Here is a 13,078-nt window from a genome sequence, read left to right as displayed (position 1 = left end):
ACTTAAACTAGTTTTTTTAATATATTTAGAAGTGATTGTGAGTTGAAAAAAGAAAAAAAGGTAATGATAAAGTTAAAAAAATATTGTTTAACTGAAAATGAGAGAGAGAGAAAATAGTTGTTTTTAGTGTAATTATATGGATATGAATAAAGAATCAATTGTGGGTGCTTTAAGGGTATGGTAATGACCCAAACCACTATCCCTTTTATTTTTTTAATATATTTTTGTCTTAAAAACGTCCTAAGTCGCTTCATTAGAAATAAAAGATTTTATGGAACATATCTGACCGTATACCTTATTTAGAATTACTAGTATGGTGCCCGCACGATGCAGCGGGGACGACACTTTGCATTGGGGCACTCGTTTCTGGTAGTTTTCTTATTCATATAATATTTAGGCAAATTGGATTTAAATAATCCTAACTCACTGTTATTGGCCAATAATAATCCCAACTCATTTAATCACCAATAATAATCCGAACTATTCACTTTTGTTTGTAAAATACTCCCAGTTAAAAAAACACTAACTAGGTTAAAAAATTGCTGACGTGGCAGGTGATGTGGCATGCCACATCAGCAAATTTGCTAATGTGGCAGTTGATGTGGCATTTTTTGATGACGTGACAGCTGATGTGACTGTCTACGTGGCATTTTTGATGACATGGCAACTGATGTGGCAGGTGACGTGGCATGCCACATCAACAATTTTTTAACCTAGTTAGTGTTTTTTTAACTGGGAGTATTTTACAAACAAAAGTGAATAGTTCGGATTATTATTGGTGATTAAATGAGTTGGGATTATTATTGGCCAATAAAATGAGTTGGGATTATTTAAATCCAATTTGCCTAATATTTATGATAACATTATTGTGGTGGATATATGTCATAAGTGTTACAAATATGTAAAGTTTTGTTTTTTTATAAAAATTAATAATCAAAGGCAAAAAATATGGTTTTTTATAAAAATTACTAATCAAAGGACAAAAAATAAAAGATAAGTTATTATAATTGTAAAGTATGTTTATTTTATTGGTTAAATTATAAAGTATAATTTTATTCTTTAAAGTTAATAACTTCTTTTAAATATCCACATAGTACTCATCCAATAAACTTTAACTTTAAAATTTTCACTTTTATAAAAATAAAAAACAGTGTTTCACTTGTAAGTACATTTTAGAGCTTTAACTTAAATTGTTAAATTTCGTTTTTTTACATATATAAAAAAATTATATTTTTATAAAATCTCAAGAACCGTTTTTATATAAAAAATAAGATGTTAAGAGTTTATATCTTTATTAACTTTATATCATACTAAGTCCAGATTTTTAGTTCCTAACTAATCTTATTTATTTGAGTCTACTTTTAACTTATAATCCCTAAAAATATGCAACACAATCTACTATGTATCTAGTCAAGTTAGGCTATAGGGTGTGGGGATCATGGTTGGGACATGATTTGCCACCTAGGAACATGAATGGAAGGTTACACCACCCCCTTAATTGATCCACCATGGTTTGCATGGATTAAACCATGGCAACCATGGTCCTCCTTTCCATTTTTCAACAAATCATTTCCTTTTTTCTTTAGACAAAGATAAATTAATAAAATAAGGGGCTAGTGGTTTAAGTTATGACCACACCCTTAGGGTAGTGGTTTTGGATGGTGAATTAGAGGTGTGTTACATAACACTAACATGGAGGGTCATGATGGTTATGAAGGTCATTACCACACCATAGCCTTAGTAAAGAATTCTTTTGAAACTGACTAATATTATCTATAAGAATATAGTTGAATTTATAATTCCTAAAAATTTGCAACACAATTTAGTATTTATATAGTAAAGATTATAAATCTCTGGAGTATTTTATTTATATTACTTGTTATAAAAGTGTTTATAAAAGAAGTATTTTTCTTATAAAAACAAAATGTTTTGTTTATAAATAAAGTAAAAAAAGTGTTTTACACATGTAAAGTTTCGCTTTTAATAAAAAATATTAATCAAATGACAAAAGTAAAAGATAAGTTGTTATAGTTGTAAAGTAAGTTTATTTTGTTGGTTAAATGATAAAGTTTATAATTTTATTCTTTAAAGTTCATAACTTTTTTTAAATATCCACATGGTACTCATCCAATAAACTTTAAATTTAAAATTTTTGCTTTTATAAAAATTAAAAATTAGTAGTTGACTCATAAGTACGTTTTACACTTTTAACTTTAGTTGTTAAATTTCGTTTTTATATATATAAAAAATTTATATTTTTATAAAATTTTAAAAACAGTTTTTATAAAAAAAATAGGATGTTAAGAGTTTATATCTTTATTAACTTTATATCATAGTAAGTTCAGTTTTTTAGTTTAGCTTTAAAGTTTATTACTTTATTATTTTTTAATTAAAAAATGCAAATTATTAAATTAATATCCAAGAATAACTGCAATATTTTATAATTTTAGCTTGACTATATCTAACTGTCATATCTATTTATTGCAACTTTAGGATATGAAGTTATGTAAGTCCAGTTGATTTGTAAATTTAGGATACTAACTTTATTTTGAACTTTATTAATATGGTCAATGGTGTGTGTCGAGTGTGATATGTTTTTATTGATATTTTAAGCCCATTTTACACATTATTCAAGTTTTAAATTTATAAAACACGATATTCTACTAACACTAAACACACACATGGGCAAGTGAACCCATCGTGAGCGTAGTATAGCGTTGGTAAGATACCGAGGTCGTCCAAGGACACAAGAGCTTTTAATACCGGTTTATCATCAATGTCTAATCAAATCAAAATTTTTAGAAAAGGGTTTAAACATGAAAAATAAAACTAAAATTCTGAAAATAAAAATAAAATAAAAACAGATAGACAAGATGAATCACTTGGATCCGACTCGCCTTTAATGTAACCGTTGATGATTTCCGCACTTTTGCACTTTTTATGAGATTATCTTAGTTATAGTAGTAGGTCCCTCTTTTGAAGGTGACGTTACCCTCAACCCAGTGATTTGAGTCAGCAAGGATACAATCCCAAAGGGTTGGAATATTGAAAGATAATTAATTAAGTTATTAATGCGTAAAGTGGTAGGCCCCTCTTTTGAAGGCGATGTTACCCTCGGCTAAGTGGTTTGAGTCAGCAAGGATACAATCCCAAGTAGCCGGTTTAATGTATTAATAGTAGTTTACATATGAGGGGATCAAGCCATTCGCACCCCCGCCATCCAATACCAGTGGGTATTGAAGGAGGTCCTAGTAAGCTTGACCCAGGTCCTTGCAGGATCTATACACTGAACAAGGCAAGAACCTTACTAAACCATTCCCTTAACCCCCGACCAGGTAGCCAACTTATCTCTATATAGACCGTAGAGATATGAATTGTGAAAATCTTTTACTTTATATAGACAGTAAAGTAATGCAAAGACACCACGGACAAATGATAAAGAAGTTTCACCTTCAACATAAGAAACTAGTTATTAAAGTCATTAATACAAAACCAAATAAAAAGTGCGAAAAGATTAAAAATCAAAAGTATTACATTAAATGCTTGTCTTCACCAAGTGATGTAAGAGACTTAGCCAAACATGACCTTTGATTGACAAGAACTCTTACGACCAATCTTGGATCCCGAGACTAGTACACACACTCTAAGATGGATGATGGATGATGGTGGTGGATGTGTGTAGCACCCCGTGTTTTCAAATGTCAAAGTCAAAGTCAAAGTCAAAGTCCAAGTCAACTTTGACTTTCTTTGACTGTAGATAGTCGATTTTATGTTTTAGTTGTATTATGTGTAGTAAGTGTTGTAATCAGCAAGAATCGAAGTAATCGAATGTGTTTTAAAAGGGAACCGACCTACGACTGGGAATGATAGGAAGTAACAATGCGATAAAGTTAACCTAATCAGTAATCAAACCGATCTAACAATCATCGAACTCGAGACTCGAATTATGCGAATTTTGGTATTATACGTGTGTGTGCCTTATGTGTTACTTGTGCATGTTTACTTTATGTTTGGTGTGATATTCAAGCAAATCAATCGAAAATCGAATCGAAACTCGAAAAGCAATCGAACTCAATCGAAACTGACATCGAAACGTGACTTATAGAAGATTGTATGTTAGATATAGTGGTTGGGATTAAAAGTAATTTGACTAGGAACTCTATCGTATTCGTATCATCGTCCATCGAAATCGAAACGTCGAAAATCGTCACGAAATACTCAAGGTGTGTCGCGGATCGAACAGGAGGCAACCTGATCGAACAGGCCAGCCGATCGAGCAGCCCACTCGATCGGAGCTCCTGGCCGATCGGCTGCCACTTTCCTCTTTTGGAGCCTATAAATAGGGTTGTCATTGTCATACTTTCCATTTTTGGAAAGCTCTGACCGAACCAGCTATCTTCCTCACCTTTTCTCAGATTTCTCTCAATCCCGGTAAGTTTTCACTCTAATTCTTCTACGTTTTTTATCATTACTTGATTCTACACCTTTCTATCTTTCAAAACTTGGATTCTAACCGTGAAATCACCAAGATCTAAGTGTTCTTGGGTGATGTCATCATGGTAAGATCTATCAAAGATCTAAACATCTACAAGTTGTGAAGGATTGGAAGAAGGAATCCCAACTTTCTTTCAACTCTTTTACACTCAATGCCTTCAAATCAATAGAAACGGAGCTTGAACGGCTAACTAATCATTCAAATAGTTGAAAGGTTCAAGATTCGGGTTCTATGAACAAGGTTCACCGATTTCGGGTTGAACCCTAAACCGACATCCGAACCGTTCACCGGCCGGACTTGGGTGGTTCCTGTTCGAGCCAAGGGAACAAGTAGGAACGGAGGTTATTATAGTTCAACACGTTGTCAAAATACCTTGAAAGAATGGCAAATAGACAAACAGCCAAGTGTTAGACGAAAGGCCGACCAGGTCAGAAATGCTGGCCAAACGGCTAGGCTGTTCGAACAGCCCAGCCGATCGGACATGCCAGCCGATCGACCGGGCCAGCCGATCGGCTAGCACATGGTCCCACACTTTCAAAATTTCATGAGGTATAGTATTGACGAAGTAGTGTTCGATCGAACATGACACTCGATTGGTGAACACTACTGTTCGGATCATGAGATACTATGCTTCAACACTTAATCATTTTCACAACTCGTTCGTAGTAGAGAATGCCAGCCGATCGAACAGGCTGTTCGATCGAGTGACATTCAGTTGGGGACTAACCATGAAGCTCCTAGCCGATCGAGTGAGCTAGCCGATCGAGTGAGCTAGCCGATCGAATGAACCGTTCGATCGATCGACTTGAAAGGTAGGAACACTTCAGTGTTCTCAAATACTGCAACAAAAACTTCAAAAGTTCAAATCCTCTAACACAAACACACCAGAGGAAGAAACAATCCACTCGAATGGTCCAGCCGATCGAGCCTACCGGCTGATCGAACGGGACTGTCCAATCGGATATACCAGCCGATCGAACGGGCCGTTTGATCGAACCTGCCGTTCGATCGACCAGCCCATTCGATCCATCCATACTTGTTTACCTTTCCGCGTTACTTATTGTTGTGCTATCGAACTATTCAGGCTAATCTTACTCTCAGCGCTCCCTTCAATCCACAATCAATCACTGTGAGTATACTCGATCCCTTTTTGCTTTTAGCACTTTTGGGTGTTACATACGTTACCTATCAAATCACAATCAAACACAAACTATTTGAATGCTGACCATTTGCATGTGCTACTTGACTAAATGAATGTTGTTTATTATGTTTACACGTGGAATGCTATCTACCTGCCTTAGCAACATAGTACTATAGTTTGGACTCAGCACCCGTTCACACGGGGGTTGTTAAGGACAATTACTTGCATGGATTACGGTGGTAATCATGTATTGCGAACCGTCTCGGACGGTCAACCCGCAGTCGTTGGTATCGATGGTCCCATGTCGATAATTAACATGCATCGTTTTCCTCTGTGTACGTGCCTGGTTATGCGTAAACTATTCGAACTCTATACGCTACTATTAAACTTGTGTGCTCATCTTTACATTATATGTATTGACTTTATTTTAACGTATGTGACAGGTGCTTAAGTTGCTAGGATGCTTAGGCGCATGGTGATGAAATCGAGGCTAGGGAGTCTAGAAATAATAAACATTTGTCTATAATAATTAAATCTGAGTTGTCGGAACGGAATTACTTGCCTAGTTGCTTTCTATGATAACTTGTTATTTATTTGGGATACGGTATGGGACGTGTCATGTAAACTGAATTTATATAATAGTTGTTGTGGAAACTTCTAGACAATCTGTTTCGCTCAGTGCCGCGCCCCGATGATTCCGCCATCGGTTGAGGTGTGACAATGTGGGTGTTGTAGTGGTGGTGGAGTGGTGGCAAAGTGGGAGAGAGGTGGTTTGCCAAGGGATGCCTTTGAAGTAAGCCAAGCACCCCTATTTATAGCCAGAACAGAAGCCCAGCCACGGCCTCGTGTCCGCTGAACACGGCCCCGTTGCCATCCTTTCTCTCTTCCTTCATTAATTGCTCTTGTCTGCATTAGGCTTCAAACGGCCCCGTGTTCGCTGGGCACGGCCCCGTGTGCAGAAGCGTATCTGTACTATCAAGCTTCGCAAGATTCTGTAAATCTTAGCGTTGACCACACCCCGTGCTGAGCTGGGCATGCCCCATGTCGGGAATAGAAGCTTCCACAACTTTGTCCATTTCTGCAGACACCTGACCACGCCCTCGTGTCCGCTGGGCACGGGCCATGGTCAGCCTCCTGTTTCTTGTTTTTGCTTGGGGAAATGCTGTCGAGGGGTCTGGCATGCCACGTTTATTCCTTTTCTTTGTATTTATGTTAGTTTTTGCTGCATATTTGTTCCTTTTGTTCATTTAAGCTCGTTTGGTCCTGAAAATACAAAAGGAAGACAAAAGCACACTTTTTCCAACATTAGTACTAAAAAAGGGTTAGTTTTATGCCTCATTTGATGTAATTTATATGTTGCATTTTACACACATCAAATGCCCCTACACTTGAATCTTTGCGTGTCCTCAAGCAAAACTCTTTATTATGTGGCTTACACACCCAAAAGGAATGGGTAGAAGAGAAGTTTTGGGTTTGTCTTAAGTGTCGGGAATCCAAGATCTTTATTGGGTTTTATTTCTATATTATTTACAATCCTATTCGTTATGATTTATTTAGAACGTTTCATAAGAGAAATTACTTATTTGGGCATAACATGCCTTTTTAAAATTCCATTTATATACAAGTTCACATACCTCATGGGAGATTACTCAATCACTCGGCCGAAGATATATTTTTGTGAAACACTAGAGACCGGCATGGAACTTACTTCTGCCATATGCTTGTCAAGCAATCAATCCTCATCCTTTTTAACTATAAACCTTTGTAAATATCAAGAGGACTTGGGGAAGGGTTAGGCTTGGGCTAAAAGTAGGTGGTTTTGGGTTAGTGGTTAGTAAAAAAGGCTAAAAGCGTAAAAAGCATCGGTCGTCGTAAAACCTTTTGTTTTTGTGACTTTTATTCAAACTAAACATTTTCAAACAAAGTTTCTTTGAGGAATTTGTTTGTTTATTGCTAGGCTTTCATTTTTTTTATAAAGAACGTTACAAGAGAACCGAGCTTTCTACTAAAATAAAGGGTTGAAAATAAAAAAGGTTTTGGTGGGTAAAGGGTGTTTGTTTTGTGGGTTTAGAAACGAAAAGGTTTAGGCTCAAAGGGGTTAACTAGGGAGATTTTCGGTAAGTGATAAAAAAAAATGAAAAATAATGGTGTTGAAAAAAAATGGGTTAGTCCTAATGCCTCCATCATTTAGTTACTTGGGTTTAAGTTGGTAAGGACCGGGAATGTATCGTCGTGGCAAGTTCTAGAGTCGTAAGAACCAAGCGGCTATTCACATTAGAAACGTGTCGGAAATAGAAGCTTCCACAACTTTGTCCATTTCTGCAGACACCTGACCACGCCCCCGTGTCCGCTGGGCACGGGCCGTGGTCAGCCTCCTGTTTCTTGTTTTTGCTTGGGGAGATGCTGTCAAGGGGTCGGGCATGCCACGTTTATTCCTTTTCTTTGTATTTATGTTAGTTTTTGCTGCATATTTGTTCCTTTTGTTCATTTAAGCTCGTTTGGTCCTGAAAATACAAAAGGAAGACAGAAACACGCTTTTTCAACATTAGTACTAAAAAAAGGGTTAGTTTTATGTCTCATTTGATGTAATTTATATGTTGCATTTTACACACGTTAGTCAATAACTGCATTATATTAACACCAAAAATAAAGTTCAAATATATATTAAACTTTATTCATACGTCTAGATCAAACATAACTATGAAAATGAAAAAAAAAACATAAAAACACTTGATAGATTTTATATTAGACTACATGAAATCTATTCCGCTTCTGAATTGACACTCGATGTATTTTTAATCGGGTTTTCTGGTTTGTGCTTGAATCGGTAGTATCTTCTAATTCATCTTCTTTGTCATTGTCCTAAGAATCGTCTAAATTAATAACTTTACTCCATTTCCATTCAGAGAGTCTCTTGGATCTCTTCGTTTGAGTCTTAAACTTTTGATCCTTAAAAAGGACAAAAATTGAATACAAAAGTCTAAAATTCATGTTGAAAATTAGACTTGTATGGACTAAACATTGCACCATAAGAAATAATATCAACACTTTTATCACCATTATCCTGCAATAAAATACACATATAATAACATAATGAACATGTTAATATGAAAGATTTACACAAAAATAATACTTAAAAACCAGCAAAATCAATACCTTAGAAGCTTGTTCGACAACTGGGTTGTTTAAATTGGCATGTTCATCATGCAACTGAATCTGAAAAATCAAAGAAATTAACATTCACATAAAAGTAAATAAAAGAAAACAATTATTCACTGCTGCGATATAACACAATTGACCTTAGAATTTTTAATCTTGCATGCTTGGTTTTTTGCAACAATTGAATTCAGAACTGGATCCATTTTTTAACTTTGTTTAGCAATAGATATAGGGGTGTCCTGCTATGTATTTATAGTAGTAACTATAGAAGTGCATTAGGGTTTAATTTTAGATTTGTCACCCTTTTATTTAGGAAGTTTGTTGTGGTTAGTTTTAAGTTTTTATAAGATATATCTAAGTATAGATATTAGGCAGTTTTAATAAAATAAAATGTGACACATAACATCTTCATTTTATGTTACGGTACTTTTAATTCTTTTTGTTTTTGTTTGCATAGATGGAGCCCATCTTTGTAAATTAGGCACATTAGATCACAAGTATTAATTACTTGTATATTAATGCATTATCGAGTTGTACATTTTAATCTGTGCGTCGATATTGAACAAGACAACTACCGAAACGTCGACAAAAATGTGTAGGTCATCATGCTATCTTTGGATTTTTTTTAAACATTATAGTTTATAAGATATGTCAAAAATACGTACAAAAATTATAAGTTTGTTATGGAGGGGTGAATTATAACTGATTATCTATAATTTTGTTAAAACCTCAGGAATTTAAGTGTAATAAGTCTAGGGAGTAAAAAATAAACAGCGTTTAAAAGATCAAACTACCCTCATTTTATGGGTCTTTCTATAAATAAAAAAGAAGAAAGTTTTTATTTTTTGAGTATCTTAAAATACCACTCCCTAATGTATTATAATGTAGTATATACAGGTGAAATAGTTAAACAATATTAGAGCAACTAGTTTAGTTAGTTACTATTTCTGTTATGTGTTGTAGCACCTCTATATAATATATAAATAAAGGTGTATGTTTCAGAATTGTGTTGAAAGTATAAAGCACAAAAATACTTAACGTTTTCCTCTCAATTTTATATTTCTATAGACAACGGACCCTAATTACTTACAGTTAATTACACAAATAGGTCCTGTGGTTTATACCTAATTTCGCTTTTAGGTACTAACTTTTTTTTTAACAGGTTTAGGTTCTATGGTTTCAATTTTGTAACACCTTTGGGTACTAACACCAAAATTAGTTAAATAATGACTAAAATACCGTTGCATTTTTTTAACTTTATCAATGTAACACATTTGGGTACTAACACCTAATTTTATTTAAGTTTAAATCAATTTTACAAAATCTATTTATATTTTTTTTCATCTTTTTATTATATCTCTTAATTAACATAAAATCTATTTATTTTTTTCATATTTTTATTAAATTTCTTATTTAACATAAAATCTACTTGTTACACCAATATTTTTTTAAATAAAATCTACTAGCTATATAGTTTTATGTAAATTAAATTTCTTACTCATTTTAAATAATGTAAACCTTACTCGTTTTCAATTTTGAATTGAAATGATTGATAATAATAAATATCTTTCATGTAAAAAAAAATTAAGCCTTTTTTTAACTCCGTTTTTTGTTCATTTACATTTTACTATTTTAGAAAGATATTTAATTTACATAAAACTATATAGCTAGGTATTTTAGATAAAAACTATATAGCTGGGTATTATAGATAAAACTAAAAAAATTTAAGCCTTTTTTAACTCGTTTTTTAAAAGATATTTAATTTACATAAAACTATATAGCTATTAGATTTTACTGATGCAACTAGTAGATTTTATGCAAATATAATATCTTTCTAAAATAGTAAAATGTAAATGAACAAAAAAAACGAGTTAAAAATGGCTTAAATTTTTTTTACATGAAAGATATTTATTATTATTATTATTATTATTATTATTATTATTATTATTATTATTATTATTATTATTATTATTATCATCATCGTCATCAATCATATATATCCAAAATTGAAAACCAGTAAGGTTTACATTATTTAAAACGAGTAAGAAATTTAATTTACATAAAACTATATAGCTAGTAGATTTTATTTAAAAAAATCTATTTAAAAAATACTGGGGTAACAAGTAGATTTTATGTTAAATAAGAAATGTAATAAAAATATGAAAATAAAAAAATAAATAGACTTTATGTTAAATAAGAGATATAATAAAAAGATGAAAATAAAAAAATAAATAGATTTTGTAAATTTGATTTAAACTTAAATAAAATTAGGTGTTAGTACCCAAATGTGTTACATTGATAAACTTAAAAAAATGCAAGGGTATTTTAGTCATTAATTAACTAATTTTGGTGTTTGTACCCAAAGGTGTTACAAAATTGAAACCATAGAACCTAAACCTGTTAAAAAAAAGTTAGTACCCAAAGACGAAATTAGATATAAACCACAGGACCCATTTGAATAATTAACTCAATTACTTATGAATGGTACATATATGAAGAAAAAAAATACTTAAAAAGACACGTTCCAAATGGCCCAGGTGGATCAAAAGACGCATGAGGTTTATTTTATTGTATAGAATAGAAAGGGTCCTATTTATATCAAACTTTTTTCTATTTACATATGTGACATTGTACGTATATGTGTCTTTCTTTTATAATTTCCTATATATGCTTTATTAAAAAACGAATATGGTTTTGCGATTTACTTATTTTTATCTACGTTTTGATATAAATTTTATTAAAAACAGAGCCGTATCAAATTTAACGTTTTATAAGTCGTTTTAAAATTTTATATTTCGCTTTTTATAAAATTTACATCAAAAAAAGTAGATAAAAATAAACAGTGGCGGACTTTGACCAAAAGTTGCGTGGGGGCGGAAAGTCATGGGACCGAAATTTTTTTCCTATAGCCATGTTTCGGGTTATATGTCTGGGTCGGATATTTGATTCGGGTTGGGTCAAACAATAATAACTTCAAATAAAATTACATAATCCTCATTCATTCAAATGAGGCGCTCTTACTCATCAAAAAATGTTATATATTGTTTAACAAAAATAAAGACCAAATATTTATTATGATGCGAGATAAATGTTAAGTACCTGGACGAAAAATTACAACTCAGCCCAACGATCTTTAAGATAAATGGTAAGTATCTTTAAGATTTTTAAGATAAAAAAGAACCCTCAACTTTGATTTATATATAAAGTAGTAATAAACTTTACTTAAAGTTTAGTCCGTTCACATTTTTTTAACTCAATACGAAAATATGTATAAATATTTTTTACAATAAACTTGGTAGGGTCAGGGGAATTTTAGGCAAAATAATTGACGGGGGCAGACCTATATAATTTTAAAATTTTCGGATGAAAAAATGAAAATGTTACACTTTTAACCGAAACATTCGGGGGGGGGGGGATATTTGTTTTTTTTTAACAGAACTTTATATATCGGAAGTTATAAAAGAAAAACACAAATATGTACTTACTAATGTCACATCATTTGGTGCAAACAACTAAAAGTTGGGTCTATAGAATCACCCGAATAGAAAACATCCTAAACCGTTTTCAATTTTAAAAGAGTAAAATACCAAAATGGTCTCTGAGTTTAGACTACTTTTGCCACTTCAATCCACAAATGAAACCTCTTTGAAAGCTAAGCAGTGGTAATTCTAAAGATTCCCGGGGGGGAAAATAGAGATGTCTCCTACTTTGTATGTGGATCCCTAAGGTTTCATTTTTGTTTCAATTTTTATATCCAATTGTCAGACTGGGTTAGAATATTCCCGTTAACTTCTCTCCTTTTTCCCGTTTTCCTCATTAAAAGGAAGGGTATAATCGTTATTTTATACCATATTATATTTTAATTAAATGAGGAAAACGACAAAAAAAGGAGAAGTTAATAGAAATTTCTAACCCAATTTGCAAGGCCGGCCTTGAGAATTCGTGTACCCTGTTCGAGCTCGAAAAAGAGTGCCCTTAGGCCTTAACGAAATTGGGTACTGAGCTCACTAAAGGTCTAAACCTAATGCCAATGACCTAATAACTAATCCAAACCATAAGAATAGTTTTGTAAACGGGCTTATGTTGGTGTTTGTATGGGTATATTATAATAATTTTTTATTTTTATTTTTACATATACATATCGAGTTTCTTTAAAAACGTGTCCTCTGAGATATCGGACCCTGGTCGATGGTCCTTCCCGCCCATCCTTAGGGGCTTAGGGTCGTCCCTACCAGTTTGTCAATTAGATGAAAATGACAATAAAAATGAAATCTCGGGGATCC

This window comes from Helianthus annuus, chromosome 11, assembly GCF_002127325.2.
Source record: "Helianthus annuus cultivar XRQ/B chromosome 11, HanXRQr2.0-SUNRISE, whole genome shotgun sequence".
Lineage (NCBI taxonomy): Eukaryota > Viridiplantae > Streptophyta > Magnoliopsida > Asterales > Asteraceae > Helianthus > Helianthus annuus.
This window is presented reverse-complemented; position numbering follows the sequence as displayed.